Below are 15,699 nucleotides of genomic sequence, written 5' to 3' on the forward strand. Positions count from 1 at the left end.
GACTGGTACTTGGAGTAAATAATTCCCTCCAAATAGCTGAATTGGAAAGATTTATGAAGACTCCAATAAAACTAAATGAAAATGTGGGCATTCTGGAATTCCAAAGCTAATAATGTAGCAGTGACAATAAGACGATTGTAGGCTGTAGGTTAATCAAGAGCTGTGATTCCCTACCATATATAGCACATTCTTCTATAGTACACTCATGTCCTGAAAGGTCATCAGGTGTCCCATGGGACATTAAAACATTTCACTAAGTCAGATGATGAGAATTCAGAATCCACCACCGAAACCAAGCCCTACTTTTCTTTAAGTCAAGTCATTTAAGTTGGACTTTTGTTATTGGCATTTGCAACGGCATTGCATTTACTGCATGTTGGATTCTCCACTATTGTGTGTAAGCCTAGTGTAGAGTTATCCTTGTCATAGCGAGTGTGTGCCCTTCTAGTTTGACCAAGTCTTGTCCTGTTTCCTAGTTTGTCTCAGTCACCGGACCTCGTTTAATGTTTTTGGACCTTACTTCCAGCCTCGCGTTTTTGATCCTCTGCCTTGTTTTGGACTTTCTTTTTGGTATCTGCCTGTTTTGGAATAAACTTTTTTTTTTTTTTTTTTTAATTGATCACTCTGATGTAGCTTGTGGCCTTGGTGTTTCCAAGTTTAGGAAGGGCATAACACATGTTCAGTGATGCCTAAGTATCAGATTTTATTTGGCCACCAAAATCTGGATTATAAACTACTAGAAGCATGCCTTTTTGTGTGGTAGGTTCTTGTGTTTTTTTTTTTTAAGATGTATTTTAAAGTGCCACTGACAGAAAAATCACATTTTAAATTAGGTATTGTTTTCAAAAGTACAAATAACATAAATCACTTTGATGATAATAACAGTGGTGAAAAGTGAGCTGGGAGCGGTTTATAAAAGCGCAAAGTTCCGTCAGTCTGACTCGATTCACCGTGCATCACAGTGGTGCCCATATTTGCCTGTGATGTCATGTGCAGGAATCACAGTGGAGCCCTGGAATTGAAAACACGCTGTGCCGAATGCAATGGCAGATGAATGACAGCGATTTTCTGATTTTTCTGACACCCCTTCTGAGTCTGAAGATAATTTTGAGGACGAAAACATCTCAAAAGTAAGTGAAGCGACCTGGGCAATTTTACCATATCATTTCAAGCCATATTTAGACGATATGTGCATTACTTCGGCAATAACAACAGACTCACGGACAGACACCGATGAAGAGGACAAGGGACCCGATGAAATATTTCTAAATCACTGGGCCATAATTGTTCGATTCCCTAACCCTTTTACAAAACTTGTGTATGTAGCATACTCAGGAGGACCCATTCCGGGCGAAGTAAATATCATGGATGTTATCGAAAGTAATCTTGAGCTATGTGTGTCTATATTGTTATTTTAGTTATTTATTCTTTAATCTTCTCTTTATTTTCCTTTTTACATACTTTATTATTTACTTACTTTATTAAATTATTCTGAAGTGGACCATTAGTAACATTCTGAGAGAAGGACTCTATTGTGTCGTCAGACGCGGATTTCTAGAATGCTGTAAGAATGAGAATGGCTGTCGATGGAGCTTTTATTATTACTGCTTTCGGACAAGTACACAACTGCACAGATGCCACACTGCCTTCCCTCTTTTGGACATTTAGGGAACATTCGCTGGAAATAACATTTGCCTATTTGGAACATTCGTTTGATTATGGTGACTATACGTCGTTTTGGTACCTAGCTCGTGTTACATGCTATTAAACTGTCTTTGTACTTCTATTTTGCTATTGTTTTGTGTTGTATTGTATTGTGTGTGATTAAATTGTCTTAAACACAATAAAAGTGCTTTGTTATATTTTGCTGGTTTGACCACAGGCATTTATTCTAAATTTACACGTAACATATGCTATAAACTGTGACACAAGTTAGTCACCCCACCCTTTTATTTATTTTTTTTAATAGCTCTATACACACCTACCTGTCATTTGTAACCCACAAAGCTCTTGTCTTTTGCACCTGTGCAATCCATTATTCACGACAAATCGGGTCTTTTGGAAATGTGTGAAGACTGAATCCAACCTCCCAAGTATTCAAGCAAAATCCAGCAACAAAACGAGCTGATATTTTGGCAAAAGCGCGGATGAAAACAGCTAATTTCTCGACTGCAGAAGATGTTAATACACTCGGTCCTGCAGCAGAAGTTGTCTGCAAGATACCTCAATTCCGGCTTCGTCTTTAATCTCACACAGCCCACAGATTTTTCATGGCGCGAGATGAAAAAAATCTAGATACTGCAACATTCTGACGTGCTGTGAACAAACGTATGATTCCACTCAACATACTAAATTCCATGTTTTTGGTGTCAGTGGCACTTTGAAGGACAGTCAGGAGTGGATTTTTTTTTTTATTTTGGAATAGCAATTATGGAACTCAAAGAAAGAGCCAATGGATATCTCCTTCCATTCATTTTCTGAGCCGCTTATCCTCACAAGGGTCGCAAGAGCGCCGGAGCCAATGCCAACAATCAGCAGGCAAGAGGCAGGGTGGTTGTCAGACAATAGCAGGGCACATGGAGCCAGACAACAGCCACACTCAATCATACCGAGGGAAAATTTAGAGTCTACAATTAATGCATATTTTTGGGATGTGGGAGGAAACCTAAGAGCCCGAAGAAAACCCACACAAGCATGAAGCAAACCTGCAATCCCCACACAGTGGGCACTGGGATTTTAACCCCTGTCATCAAATCTGTGAGGCAGAGGCTGTACAGCTGCGCCACCATCCCCCAATCAATATAATTGATTACAATCAATCAAAATACAATAAAAATACATTCAAATCTACATTTTGGTTTTCCTTCTTTACTTCATCCATCTTTTGTTCCCATTCTGCTCACTAGGGTTGTGGGTGTGCTGGAGGCTAAATGGTCAAGAGATGGGGTACACTCTGAACAGGTCAGAAGCCAATCACAGGTCTTTCTTCATTTCAAAATAAAATGTAAAAATATTCGCAATAGAGCTATTAATTGGAGACTCTAAATTGCCCTTAGGTGTGATTGTGAGTGAGACTGTTGTCTCTCTCCATGTGCCCTGCGATTGCCTGTCAACCAGTTCAGGGTGTACCCCGCTTCCTGCCCAATGACAGCTGGGATTGGCTCCAGCACTCTTGCGAGCCTTGTGAGGATAAGCGCCTCAGAAAATGGATGGATGGATGATGTTCAATCTTTCATTTAAATGGAGTGACTGAAAAGGTAAGCGGCTCAGAAAATAGATGGATGAATGGATTAGCAATAGACCTCATTTGGGATTATTTTAAAAAATGCTCTTGTTGAGTACCTGAGAGTAATAGGTTGTTGAGATGTTCAGGTAGATTTTCCATTGTCTTTCACAAGCAGTATAAAAGCAGTTGTGAGGCGATCCCATAAATCTAGTCACTTTAAAACAATTTGACAAACTGAACCCATGCTGTCAACCATACGTTGTACTGGGACAAACCACCCCTAATAAAGTGTTCCTGTTCTCCATACTCCTGAAGTACCCGTCAGAGGACCGCCCAAGGAACACAAATAAAAACACCTTGTCCAAGTCCAGAAATGATTTGTGTACTGGTTGGAGAAACCCCCATGCACCCTCAAGGACTCCGCTGAGACTGTAAAGCGGGTTCACTGTTCCAACGTCAGGAGGAAAAGCTCGCTGCACCTCCTAAATCTGATATTCAACTTCCAGATGGATCCTCCTCTCTAGAACACCTGACAGGACCTTACCAGGGAGGCTGATGAGGGTACTCGCCTGTACTTGGAACACACCCTGCAGTCCCCCTTCCTAAAATGGAGGACCACCATATCAGTCTAGTAATCCAAAGACACTGTCCCTGATCTACACATTGTTGCAGATATGTGTCAGCTAAGACAGCCTTTCAATATCCAAAGCCTTTAGGAATGTTAGACAGATCTCATCCACCTGTGAGGCTCTGCTGCTGAGGAGCATGTTAATCCGCTCGATTCCAGAGATGGAGGAAGCCGCTTCAGAGTCCCCAGACGTTGATTCTTCATTGGCAGGTGTCTCAGTGGAAATGAAGAGGTCTTTGCAATATTTGGTCCACCGACTCACAGCCTCCTGAGTTGAGGTGAGCAGCATCCCATCCTCATTATACAAAGTGTTGACCTTTTGAGATCCCAAATGGTGGACTACACTTTCCTCAAAGGTGTTCACTATGACCTGCTGAACTCCCCATATGCCTGAATTTTTGCCTCAATGACCATCAAAGCTGTGTTCCCCTTGGCCTGTCATCCCTTATTTCTGGCATCCACCAACAAGTTGATGCCATGACAGGCACCTTATGACTACTGCTTCAGTCAACCACCTCAACAATGGAGATGTGGAACATGGTCCACATGGATTCAATGCCCCCTGCCTTCCCCTGGACATGGCTGAAAATCTGCCGTAGGTCTGAGTTGAAACTCCTTCTGACAAGGCACTGGTAGACATTCCCAACTGACCCTCACTATATGTTGGGGTATGCCAGTTCACTACCATGCTAACCACTACGACAGACATCTGGTTTGTACGAGGAGAGTCGTAATTGTCAGTGGAAATAGTTACGTGTGTGTGTGATGTGTCGAGTCCACTACACTATACGACCATTAAACAATTCTAAAAATTTGCTTTGCCACGACTTCCTCCACATGAGAGTGACATTGACATATCACTGCATTCGAAATAATACTTACAGTAAATATTTTTAGTCCTCAAATGACAATGCAACAAAAGTAAAACAATTGTCAATCAAGAAAATTCATTTCAATGTCAATACCCAGTTGGTGTTATTAAAAACCCATAGTACAACAATTCCCAAGTATATCAACATCTGTTTCTTTGCCTTGTTTGAAAGTGATGGATTGAGTTAAGACAATAATTCAGAAAATGTGATGCATTTCAATTTAACAAGGTGGTAAAGTGCATCTATTGGGTATGAGCTATATTTGCAACCATGCTCTTGGGAGAACAGTATAAAAAACCATGCATATCAAAATCTTAATGTCCCTCCACGATTTAAAAAAAACTTCATAAGAGACTGTATCCATATGGGCGGCATAGTGGAGCAGCTGTAGAGTATTGGCTTCACAGTTCTGATGACTGGGGTTCAAATCCTGGCCCCGCCTGTGTGGCGTTTGCATGTTCCCCCTGTGCTTGTGTATGTTCTCTCTGGGCACTCCGGTTTCCTCCCACATCGCAAAACCAGGCATTAATTGGAGACTCTGTATTGCCCCTGCGTGTGATTGTGAGTGTGACTGTTGTCTGTCTTCATGTGCCCTGCGATTGGCTGGCAACCAATTTAGGGTGTACCACACCTCCAACTCGATGACAATGGGATTGGCTCAACCCCTCCGGTGGCCCTCGTGAGGATAAGCAGCTCAGAAAATTGATAGATAGATGTATCCATCTGTAGACACATTACACGTTTCAAGAAAACATAGATATATATGTATATATATATCTATATATATATATATGAATCTGTTGTTGTTTATATCAGCACATCATGTCTGTGCTATTTGGATCTGCAGTGGAAACAAAGTAGAAAACAAAGCAGAAGACAGTCATCCAATTCACATTCAGCACTATGTTCATGTGCTTGTTGAACCAAACAACAGCAAGTAAAATGTATCTCCTGAAAGTCGTGGACAAAGGAGTCTTCACAAACAACACAGAAAGACTGAGAAAAGTTTCCCAAGCAGACAACCCTCAGGCAAAATCAAGCCGGAGGACTATGAACCCTAATTGACTGATTTGCTTGAAAAAACATTCTCGGCACCAGTGAACCAAACACTTATAATATAGCGGTAAAAGGTCAACAGTTGAGATGCTTGATTACATTCCAGATATTTCCACTGGAACTGTTTAAATTGCTCGAGTCTTTTGACCCGAGAAAAAACTCTGAGATGACAAACACAATTTTGTGACTCAGCAAAAGCTTTCTCATAGTTATAATTTAGGCAAAGGAGATGAGCCAACTATTAAATACAAACTCATTCACAGGGAAGCGATTGACCATATTCCATGTTTAAAAGAGAACAATTCCATCCATCATCCATTTTCTGACCGCTTATCCTCACGAGGAAAAGTGGCTAATGCTAGACCCTATCCCAGCCTTCATCGGGAAAGAGGCAGGTTATACCCTGAACTGGTTGCCAGCCAATCACAGGACACATGGAGAAAGACAACAGTCATACATCGGGGCATTTGAGAGTCTCCAATTAATTCATGTATTTGGGATGTGGGAGAAAACCACAGTGCCCGGAGTAAACCCATGCAGGCACAGAGAGAACATGCAAACTCCACACAGGTGGGGCTGGGATTTGAACCCTGGTCCTCAGAACTGTGAGGACAGCGCCCAGTTCCACAAAAAAAAAGATCAAGTATAGATCATCGAGATTGAAAAATAAATAAATTAACATAATATTGTTCACAAAGTCTTAATACTTTCCGGCTAATTTAAATTGTCATTTTTTTCTGGTGACCTGGCCGCTGTAACATTAGTCATTTTTCCATCCATCCATGCATTTTCTGAGCTGCTTATCCTAACAAGGGTTGTGTAAGTCCTGGAATCTATTCGAGCTATCATCGGGCAGAAGGCTGGGTACACCCTGAACTGGTGGCCAGCCAATCGCAGGGCACATAAGAGAAACAACAGTTGCACTTACAATAACACAAAGTCAATTTAGAGTCGAATTAATGCTGCATGTTTTTGGGATGTGGGAGAAAACCGGAGTGCTGAGAGAAAATCCATACAAGTACAGTGAGAATATCAAAACTCGGGGTAAAAACACGGGGGCTGGATTTAAAACCCAGTCCTCATAACTGTGAGGCCAACACTTGGAGCATGGAGTCAGTAAAACACAGGAGAGTTGAGGTTGCTGAAGCAAAGAAAATATAATGGGACCTCCAAAGACTGAGCACTGCATGCCAAAGTCTGTCTCTCAAAAGATTAAGAAATGTATTTATGCTTGTGTGCGTGTGCGTGTGTGTGCGCACATGCAGGTGTCCATGTGTTTATATGTGTGTGTGCGTGTGCATGCGTGTGTGTGTGCGCGCGCGCGCGTGGGCGTCCATGTGTTGTTTTGTTGTATTTGTCTTTGTTAGCAAGAAATAGTGAAAGGAAAATGTTGAAGCAAGTTATGTGTGAAACAAACAAAGAAAGCAACCCATGCTGCTAAAGCTCAGTGAGATGATCCTGGAATGTAAAACAAAAGATTAAACATAAACACCAATGGAGTTGACCACAGGTAAACTGAAAGAGGACAGTAAGTGGGATGAGTATAAAATTATCTTCATATCCCTCAATGCCACCAGGACAATGTTTCCCGAACAGCATAACAATGTGGTAGCACACAATTTTATTGCAGGGAAACACCTGAAAGGCACACAAAGGTTGACATTCAAGGTTTTTTTTTGTTTGGCAGTATCAGCATTGGTATCCTTCAGGCCCTGTAGCTCAGTGGTTAGAGCATTGGTTTGGTAAACCAGGGGTTGTGGGTTTGTATCCCACCGGGGTCTCCACTACCTGAGAAGGGTTGCGTCAGGAAGGGCATCCGGCATAAAACTTGTGCCAGACAAATATGTGCGTTCATCTGAGATGACACGCTTTGGCGACCCCGAAAGGGACAAGCTGAAAGAAACTTTAGTATCAATATTGGTATCCACTCACTGCTCCTGTTGGCCCGTCCACCTTGATAGTTAGTGGGAAAGTATCTTGCTTCAACTGCTTGCCAAGTACCAAGATGCTTTTTCATGAATGAATATTTTAAATAAAGTATAAAATTTTAAATCTTGCTACCAGACATAATAACTTTTTCATGAAGTCCAAAATGACTCTTTATGTTTAAAATCTTCTTTGACATTCATCTTCTTTTGACTATGAACCTCCACCAGTGGCCTGTAACTTCTCATATCATGGTAAAGTGAACCCTTTCTACCCTTGTTACGTAAATTTTTCTCTGAGGTCAATAAACAGCATTCTCTAACAATAAAACACAGATGCACCAAACATGTGATCTCATGACTTTGGGACTGGAGGTAATTTGGTTAAAATTCTGTTCTGGAAGAAGAAAACATCACTCCAAAGATTTTAATGCTGAGGGAATATGGAAACTTACGAGAAAAGTTGTGACAGTGCTGGGAGACAACATTGAAAAAAAAAAGGAAGCATCTCTCTGTATTTGAAGTCCTTATAAGAAAATGTGATGTGTGTGTGTGTGTGATTTATATTTGTGTCATGTCATTCCCCAAGCCGCTTATACTCACAAGGGTTGCAGGAAAGCTGGAGCCTATCCAAGCGAGCTTTGGGCAAAAGGCAGACTACACACTGAAATAGTCGCCAGTCAGTCGCAGGGCAGATATTGACACTGAGCGGGAATTAATCACACGCTTCCCACACCAAAGGCAGGGGTGTGTACCATTAAGTCGTATATATATATATATATATATATATATATATATATATATATATATATATATATATATATATGCATCTTCCTCTCTAACATCCACTGTCCTCCCTCATAACGTCCATCAACCTTTTCTTTGGTCTTTCTCTCGCTCTTTTGCCTGGCAGTTCCATCCTGAGCACCCTTCTACCAATATACTCATTCTCTCACCTCTGAATATGTCCAAACCATCTAAGCCTGCTCTCTCAAAATATCCACCTTTGGCTGTCCCTCTAATGAGCTCATTTATAATCCTATCCAACCTGTTCACTCCAAGTGTGAACTGCAACATCTTAATTTCTGCTACCTCCAGCTCTGCTTCCTCTTGTTTCTTCAGTACCACTGTCTCTAATCCGTACATCATGGCCAGCCTCACTACTGTTTTATAAACTTTGCCCTTCATCCTAGCGTAGACTCTTCTGTCACATAGAAGACCAGACACCTTCCACCTACTGTTCTACCCCACTTGGACTCATTTATTCACTTCCTTACCATACTCACCATTGTTCTGTATTGTTGACCCCCAAGTATTTGAAGTCATTCACCCTCGACATCTCCTTGGAGCTTCACTCTTCGTCCGCCCCTCACATTCATGCATATATATTCTGTTTTACTTTGGCTCATCTTCATTCCTCTCCTTTCCAGTACGTGCCTCCATCTTTCTAATTATTCCTTGGCCTGCTCCCTGCTTTCACTGCACATCACAAAATCATTTGCAAGCATCACTGTCCAAGGGGATTGCAGTCTAAGCTCATCTGTCAACCTATCCATTACTACAGCAAACAGGAAGGGCCTCAGCGTGGATCCCTGATGCAGTCCCATCTCTACCTTAAATTCTTCTGACAAACCAACGGCACATCTCACCGCTGTTCTGTTGCCCTCATACATGTCCTGTACTATTTTAACATACTTCTCTGCCACACCTGACTTACGCACAGTTCCTCTCTTGGTACGCTGTCATGGGCTTTCTCTAGATCCACAAATACACAATGTAGCTCATTCTGACCTTCTCTGTACTTTTCCTCGAGCATCTGGTACTCTAACGAACACGGCCCTTCTGACATGGAAGCTCTTTTTGAAGAAGAGAACATCGCACAACCGAGTGAAGTAACCGGGGCAATATTACCCTCTTGTTTCGAGCCATATTCAGATGAAATGCGACGGCCAAACCACCTCCCCGTCCGATCCACTTCCGTGGCGGAGATGAGCCATTGCAGCCCGGCCCCGCGATGAGCAACCCCGGCCGACTTGGCCAGCGGGGTGGCTCGTCACAGCCGGCCAGGGTGGCTGATTTTCGGTGGCAAGGTGGCTTATCATGGTGCCGAGCCGGGCCGCTTTATGGCGCTGTCGTCGCACGCGGATGAGTGCGGCATTGTCGACAGCGTTGTTCAGAGCTGCCTCCGTCCGCGAGCCCGACGCACAGCCTTCGCCGAACCCGTGACTGCCGCACGCGGTGCATTCACCGGGGTGGCTCTTTTTCGGTGCCGAGGTGGCTTATCATGGAGCCGAGCCGAGCCGGGCTGCTTTACGGCATTGTCGTCACACGCGGCTAAGTGCGGCATTGTCAACAGCGTTGTCCAGAGCTGCCGCCATCCGTGAGCCTGATGCTCACCCGTCGCTGGCGAGGCGACGCAGCAGCTTTCGCCGGCGAGCCCAACGCATGTGTCATTTCATGACAGTGGCCCTTTAAGACGCGCCTTGACATGTGCTGGTTTAAGCAGGGGAACCTTCCGTGCCATGCATGATTCCAAACCATGACGTCTTAGTGTATTACCAACAGTCACCTTGGAAACGGTGGTCCCAGCTCTTTTCAGGTCATTGATTAAATCCTGCCGTGTAGTCCTGGGCTGATTCCTCAGCTTGATTTCTCACATTTCTAAGGATCATTGAAACCCCACGAGGTGATATCTTGCAAGGGGCTCCACCTCGATTGAGATTGACCGTCATGTTTAGCTTCTTCCATTTTCTAACGATTGCTCCAACAGTGGACCTTTTTCCACCAAGCTGCTTGGCAATTTCTCCGTAGCCCTTTCCAGCCATGTGGAGTTATATAATTATGTCTCTGGTGTCGTTGGACAACCCTGGTCTTGGCCATGTTACAATTTTGAGTCTTACTGATTGTATGGGGTGGACAGGTGTCTTTATGCAGCAAACGACCTCACACAGGTGCATCTGATCCAGGATAACACATGGAGTGGACGTGGACTTTTAAAGGCAGACTAACACGTCTTTGAGGGTCAGAATTCTACCTGATAGAGAGGTGTTCAAATACTTATTTGCAGCTGTATCAAACAAATAAATCGTTAAAAAATCATACATTGTGATTTCTGGATTTTTCTTTTTAGATTATCTCTCTCACAGTGGACATGCACCTACGATGAAAATTTCAGACCCCTCCATGATTTCTAAGTGGGAGAACTTGCAATATAGCAGGGTGTTCAAATACTTATTTTCTTCACTGTATATATGGCTGTCAGTTGACCTGGAGGTAAAACTGGTCTAATGTGTTTTTTTTTCTTTGTAGAACATAGTCCTAGTGTACAGATTTATGAAACAGTGCATACCTGATTTTACAATAGGCTACTCCAGGGGTGTCAAACATACGGCCCGTCTGGTGGTTTGGTACGGCCCGGGGAAGAAAGCTGCATTGTATAAAAAAATATGAATTTTCTTTAAAATTTGTAGTTCTTGTATTATCCGCTAGGGGGCGCAGTGTTTTAGTACGTGCAGACAACATGAAAGCAACACTGCGGCGGAACTAGGACCACCTTGACCTGGTAAAATTGAACATCTGTACAGCCTCTATTGGCGACAATTGCATTATCTATTTTTCCGTTTGCCTCGCACCCTCATCAGCAAAATGTCTTTGTCAAAAAGGAGAAAAGTAGACACAGAGTGTCGGACTTTTCAAGAAAAATGGACATGTTCTTATATGTTCACGGAGGTGAATGGGAAACCCGTGTGCCTGGTGTGCCAGCAGCAAGTTTCGGTGCTTAAAGAATACAATATTCGGCGCCATTACGAAACTCAGCAGGTTGAAAAATACAACAGTTTGCATGGAGAATTGAGAAAACAGAAGGTAAATGAAATGATGGCGCGTCTGAAGAAACAGCAATCTGTTTTCACCCGGAGCCGAGAAGCCAGTGATGCTGCGGTGAAAGCCAGCTACCTAATTTCGAGCCAAATAGCAATGGCATCAAAGCCGTACAGTGATGGAGAGTTCATCAAAAACTGCTTGCTGATGGCTGCTGAAATTGTGTGTCCTGAGAAGCGACATGCTTTCGCCAATATAAGCTTGACAAGAAATACCGTGGCAGACAGGATTTCGGAACTCTCTGCAGATTTGGACCACCAACTAAAACGCAAAGTGGGGTCATTTGTGGGATTTTCTATTGCGATTGATGAGAGTACTGATATCACGGACGTCGCTCAACTGGCCATATTCATTCGTGGAGTTGACAAGACTTTGAATGTCACAGAGGAGTTTCCCGAGCTGGTGCCGATGATCGACACCACAACAGCTGAGGACATTTTCAGCTCCGTCGTTGGAGCGCTGGACAGAGTCGGAGCGGAGTGGTCACGCGCCGTAAGCCTGGCTACTGATGGTGCGCCGTCAATGATCGGTAAAAAGGCAGGTGTTGTGACAAAGTTCAGAGATAAAGTACAAGCCGCAAATGGGGGAGGTAATTTTTGGACATTTCATTGCATTTTGCATCAGGAGGCATTATGCAGCAAATCGCTAAGAATGGATCACGTCATGGAGGTGGTTGTCCGAAATGTTAATTTCATCCGAGCCAGAGGTCTCAATCATCGTCAATTTGACAGCTTTCTCAGTGACTGTAACATTATCCATGGTGTGCCTTATCACACAAACGTACGATGGTTAAGCAGAGGTGCTGCGCTAAAGCGCTTCTTTGATTTACGTGATGAAATCGGACAATTCATGGAGAAAAAAGGTAAACCTGTTAAGGAATTACAGTGCCATCTGTGGCTTCAGGACCTTGCGTTTATGGTTGACATCACTGAGCACTTGAATGTTCTTAACAAAATGTTGCAGGGACGCAAAAAAATCGTAACACAGTATTATGACAGCATACGTGCATTCAAGTTAAAGCTCGGGTTATGGGAGACGCAGGTGGCAAGCGGTGACCCTGCTCATTTTCCCTGTTTAAAAGATATGTGCGCAGCAAGCCTTAATTCTGACGTGAAACGTTACAAAGAGAAGAATTCAGGGCTGTTGATGGAGTTTGAGAAAAGATTTCAGGTTTTTAGCGAACTCGAAACAGATTTTGCAGTTTTTCGCTCACCATTCACAGTCAAAGCTTCTGATTTGCCCGTTGCCATGCAACTTGAAATCATTGATTTGCAGTGTGATGTAGAACTGAAGGACAGATTTGCCTCTGTAAGCTTGGACACATTTTACAAGTACCTCCTACCAGGCTATCCCGCATTGACAGCACTAGCTGCTAAAACATTGTCCATGTTGGGGACAACCTACCTTTGTGAGCAAGTTTTCTCACTAATGAACATTAATAAAACAAAGCTGCGCTCAAAGCTCACAAATAAGCATTTGAATGAGATTCTGAAATTGGCTGCTTCTCAGGACATGATGCCTCATATTGATGCACTTGTGCAGGATAAACGATGTCAAGTTTCAAGGGCAAATTCCAAGCAAGACGAATAATTGCTGTGAAAGTTATTCATTTGTTCAAATTGCTTTCCAGATGTTGAAAAACAGTCTTTTTAAGTTCCACAACGCTGGTACTAAATGTTTTTGGAACATTGTTACTATTTCTGTGATCAGTTTTATGTACAACACACTTAAATATATGTTTAACTGTGTAAAAGTGTTGTTAAAATTGCACATACTTTATTTATGTTCTTATGTTATTCTCTTGTTCAAAATATATTGTTCATAATGTAAAAGGAAAATTCTGTTAATAAACATTTTGATAATTTGCTCATTCTTTGCACTAATTATTGTCACGTCCCATCTGAACGAGAGCTAGGACCCAAATGCAGGAACTCGGAAGACGCAAGGTAGTTCAAGAAGAGACACGTTTATTGTATGGCGAGGTCGGGGATCGAGCAGGCAGTCCAGTGCAGCAGCGGTTGTATGGGCATCGGGCGAAGAAAGCAGATGAGTGGGCAGGCAGTAGTCGGTACACGGGGAAACAACGCAGGCAGAAGTGTCAAGGAGTCAGGCTTACAAGGTTGGTCAGAGAACGAACGGAGGTCGGTACACACAGGTTCAGTCAGGAGTACGAGAGTGCTGGAACGGGACATAAAGCTCAACGAACTGGCGGAGGACCAGTCGTCACCGGGTCCTATCTATACAGGGGATGATCAGCCCGCATGAGGAGCAGGTGTGCGCCTCCCAATCAGCGCAGCCGCGCGGCCACCTGCACAGCTCGTGCTGAAGCGGCAGGATCATGACAGTACCCCCCCCCTCAAAGGCACGGCTCCCAGACGTGCCTAAACGAAAAAACAGACAATAACACAGGCAGGGGTGGGCGGAAGGGGGTCCGGAGGAGGGCACGCCCCCCCCTGAACCCCAGACTGGTGGCCATCCAGGCCACCAAACACGAGGCGTCCGGGCGGACAGGTCAGGAGGACGACCCGGACGCCAAGCACCAGGGTCCCCACGGGGCGATTCGGGCGGACGACCTCTGTGAGGAACCAAACGGCGAGGCAGGAACCAGAACGAGGGAGGCCACTGCTCCGGACGAGAACCTCCCACGCCGTCGTTGCAAGACGACCAGCGATTGGTCGCCAACGAGGCCAGGTCCTGAAGCGGCTGGGCGAACTCAGGACTGAAGAAGATGATGGAGAGCAGGACCAGAGCCATGACCACCACCCTCCCGTAGTCTCTCCAGCTCCAGGGTGCATCCACAGAACTCCCCAGCTCCTCCTGGACAGCAACGTGAGAAGGCGGCGCCATCGCCGCCCCCTCCTGGACAGCAACATGAGAAGGCGGCGCCATCGCCGCCCCTCCTGGACAGCAACGTGAGAAGGCGGCGCCATCGCCGCCCCCTCCTGGACAGCAACGTGAGAAGGCGGCGCCATCGCTGCCCCCTCCTGGACAGCAACGTGAGAAGGCGGCGCCAGTACCGCCCCCTCCTGGACAGGAACGTGAGAAGGCGGCGCCAGTACCGCCCCCTCCTGGACAGCAACGAGAGAAGGCGGCACCAGTACCGCCGCCTCCTGGACAGGAACGTGAGAAGGCGGCAGCAGCATCACCAACTCCACCTCCTCCTGGACGGGAGCGTGAGGCGGCTGGGGAACTGTCGCCACCTCCTGGACAGGAACGTGAGGGCGTGCCCGTCGCCAACAGAGCAGGAACGGGTAGCGGCCGCGGGCCGGTCGCCGACAGAGCAGGAACGGGGAGTCTCCGCGGACCGGTCGCCACTGCCACTCCAGAGCACGGATGAGAAGCGGCTGTGGAGACGTTCCCACCTCCTGGACAGCAACGAGAGGCAGCATCGGGTCGGTCCCCACTGCCACGTGAGCTTGCAGTGCATCCGTTGAAACGGCAACGTGGGCGTGGCGCGGTGGCGAATCCGTTTCCAGGGCAACGTGAACCTGAGTAGGCGGAGAGTCAGTCGAAACTGACACGTGGGCGTGTCTCGGGAGCGGGTCAGTTCCGACTGCCGCGTGAGCTCTGCTCGGAACCGCCAAAACCTTGACGTGGGACTGGCGAGGAGGCGGGTCAGTCTCCACAGCGACGTGCACTTGGCGAGGTGGCGAGTCTGTTCCCACTGTGGCGTGCACTTGGCAAGGGGGCGGGTCGGTTTCCACGGCAACGTGAACCTGAGTCAGCAGCGAGTCAGTCGCTGTTGCGACGTCAGCGTAGCTCGGCTGGATCGCCAATCCTTGCCGGACCTGGGCTGTGAGAGCCGCCAATTCGGCGCTCTGCCTCTCTATCTGTGCCCGCATTTCGCGACAGAACGCCTCGTGGTTTGGCGGTTCCTCCTCCCTCTGGGCTGGAAGCCTCGCCACGAGCTGCGGGTCTGCCGGTCTCGCCGTTGCCGGCGAGGAGTGGGAGGACGGTGTCTTCGTTGCTGCGCAGCGAGAGACACCAGGAAGCGCCCGGCCGGGGCGTCTCCTCTGGCCGGCCCGCGGAGGTCCCGGGTAGATGGCCAATCGGGTTCCCTCGTACCGATTGGTGTACTTTGATCTACCGGCTGAAGACGTTCGGGTGCTGGAA

The 15,699-nt window shown here is 45.7% G+C and overlaps 1 protein-coding gene across 5 annotated transcripts in view; it reads right to left on the reverse strand.

Moving 5' to 3' along the window:
• Positions 1 to 15,699, reverse strand: part of sorcs3a (sortilin related VPS10 domain containing receptor 3a) — a 294,433-nt gene that overhangs the window by 164,875 nt on the left and 113,859 nt on the right. The gene's annotated exons all lie outside the window — the stretch shown is intronic.

This window comes from Syngnathoides biaculeatus, chromosome 9 (genome assembly GCF_019802595.1).
Source record: "Syngnathoides biaculeatus isolate LvHL_M chromosome 9, ASM1980259v1, whole genome shotgun sequence".
Taxonomy (NCBI): Eukaryota; Metazoa; Chordata; class Actinopteri; order Syngnathiformes; family Syngnathidae; genus Syngnathoides; species Syngnathoides biaculeatus.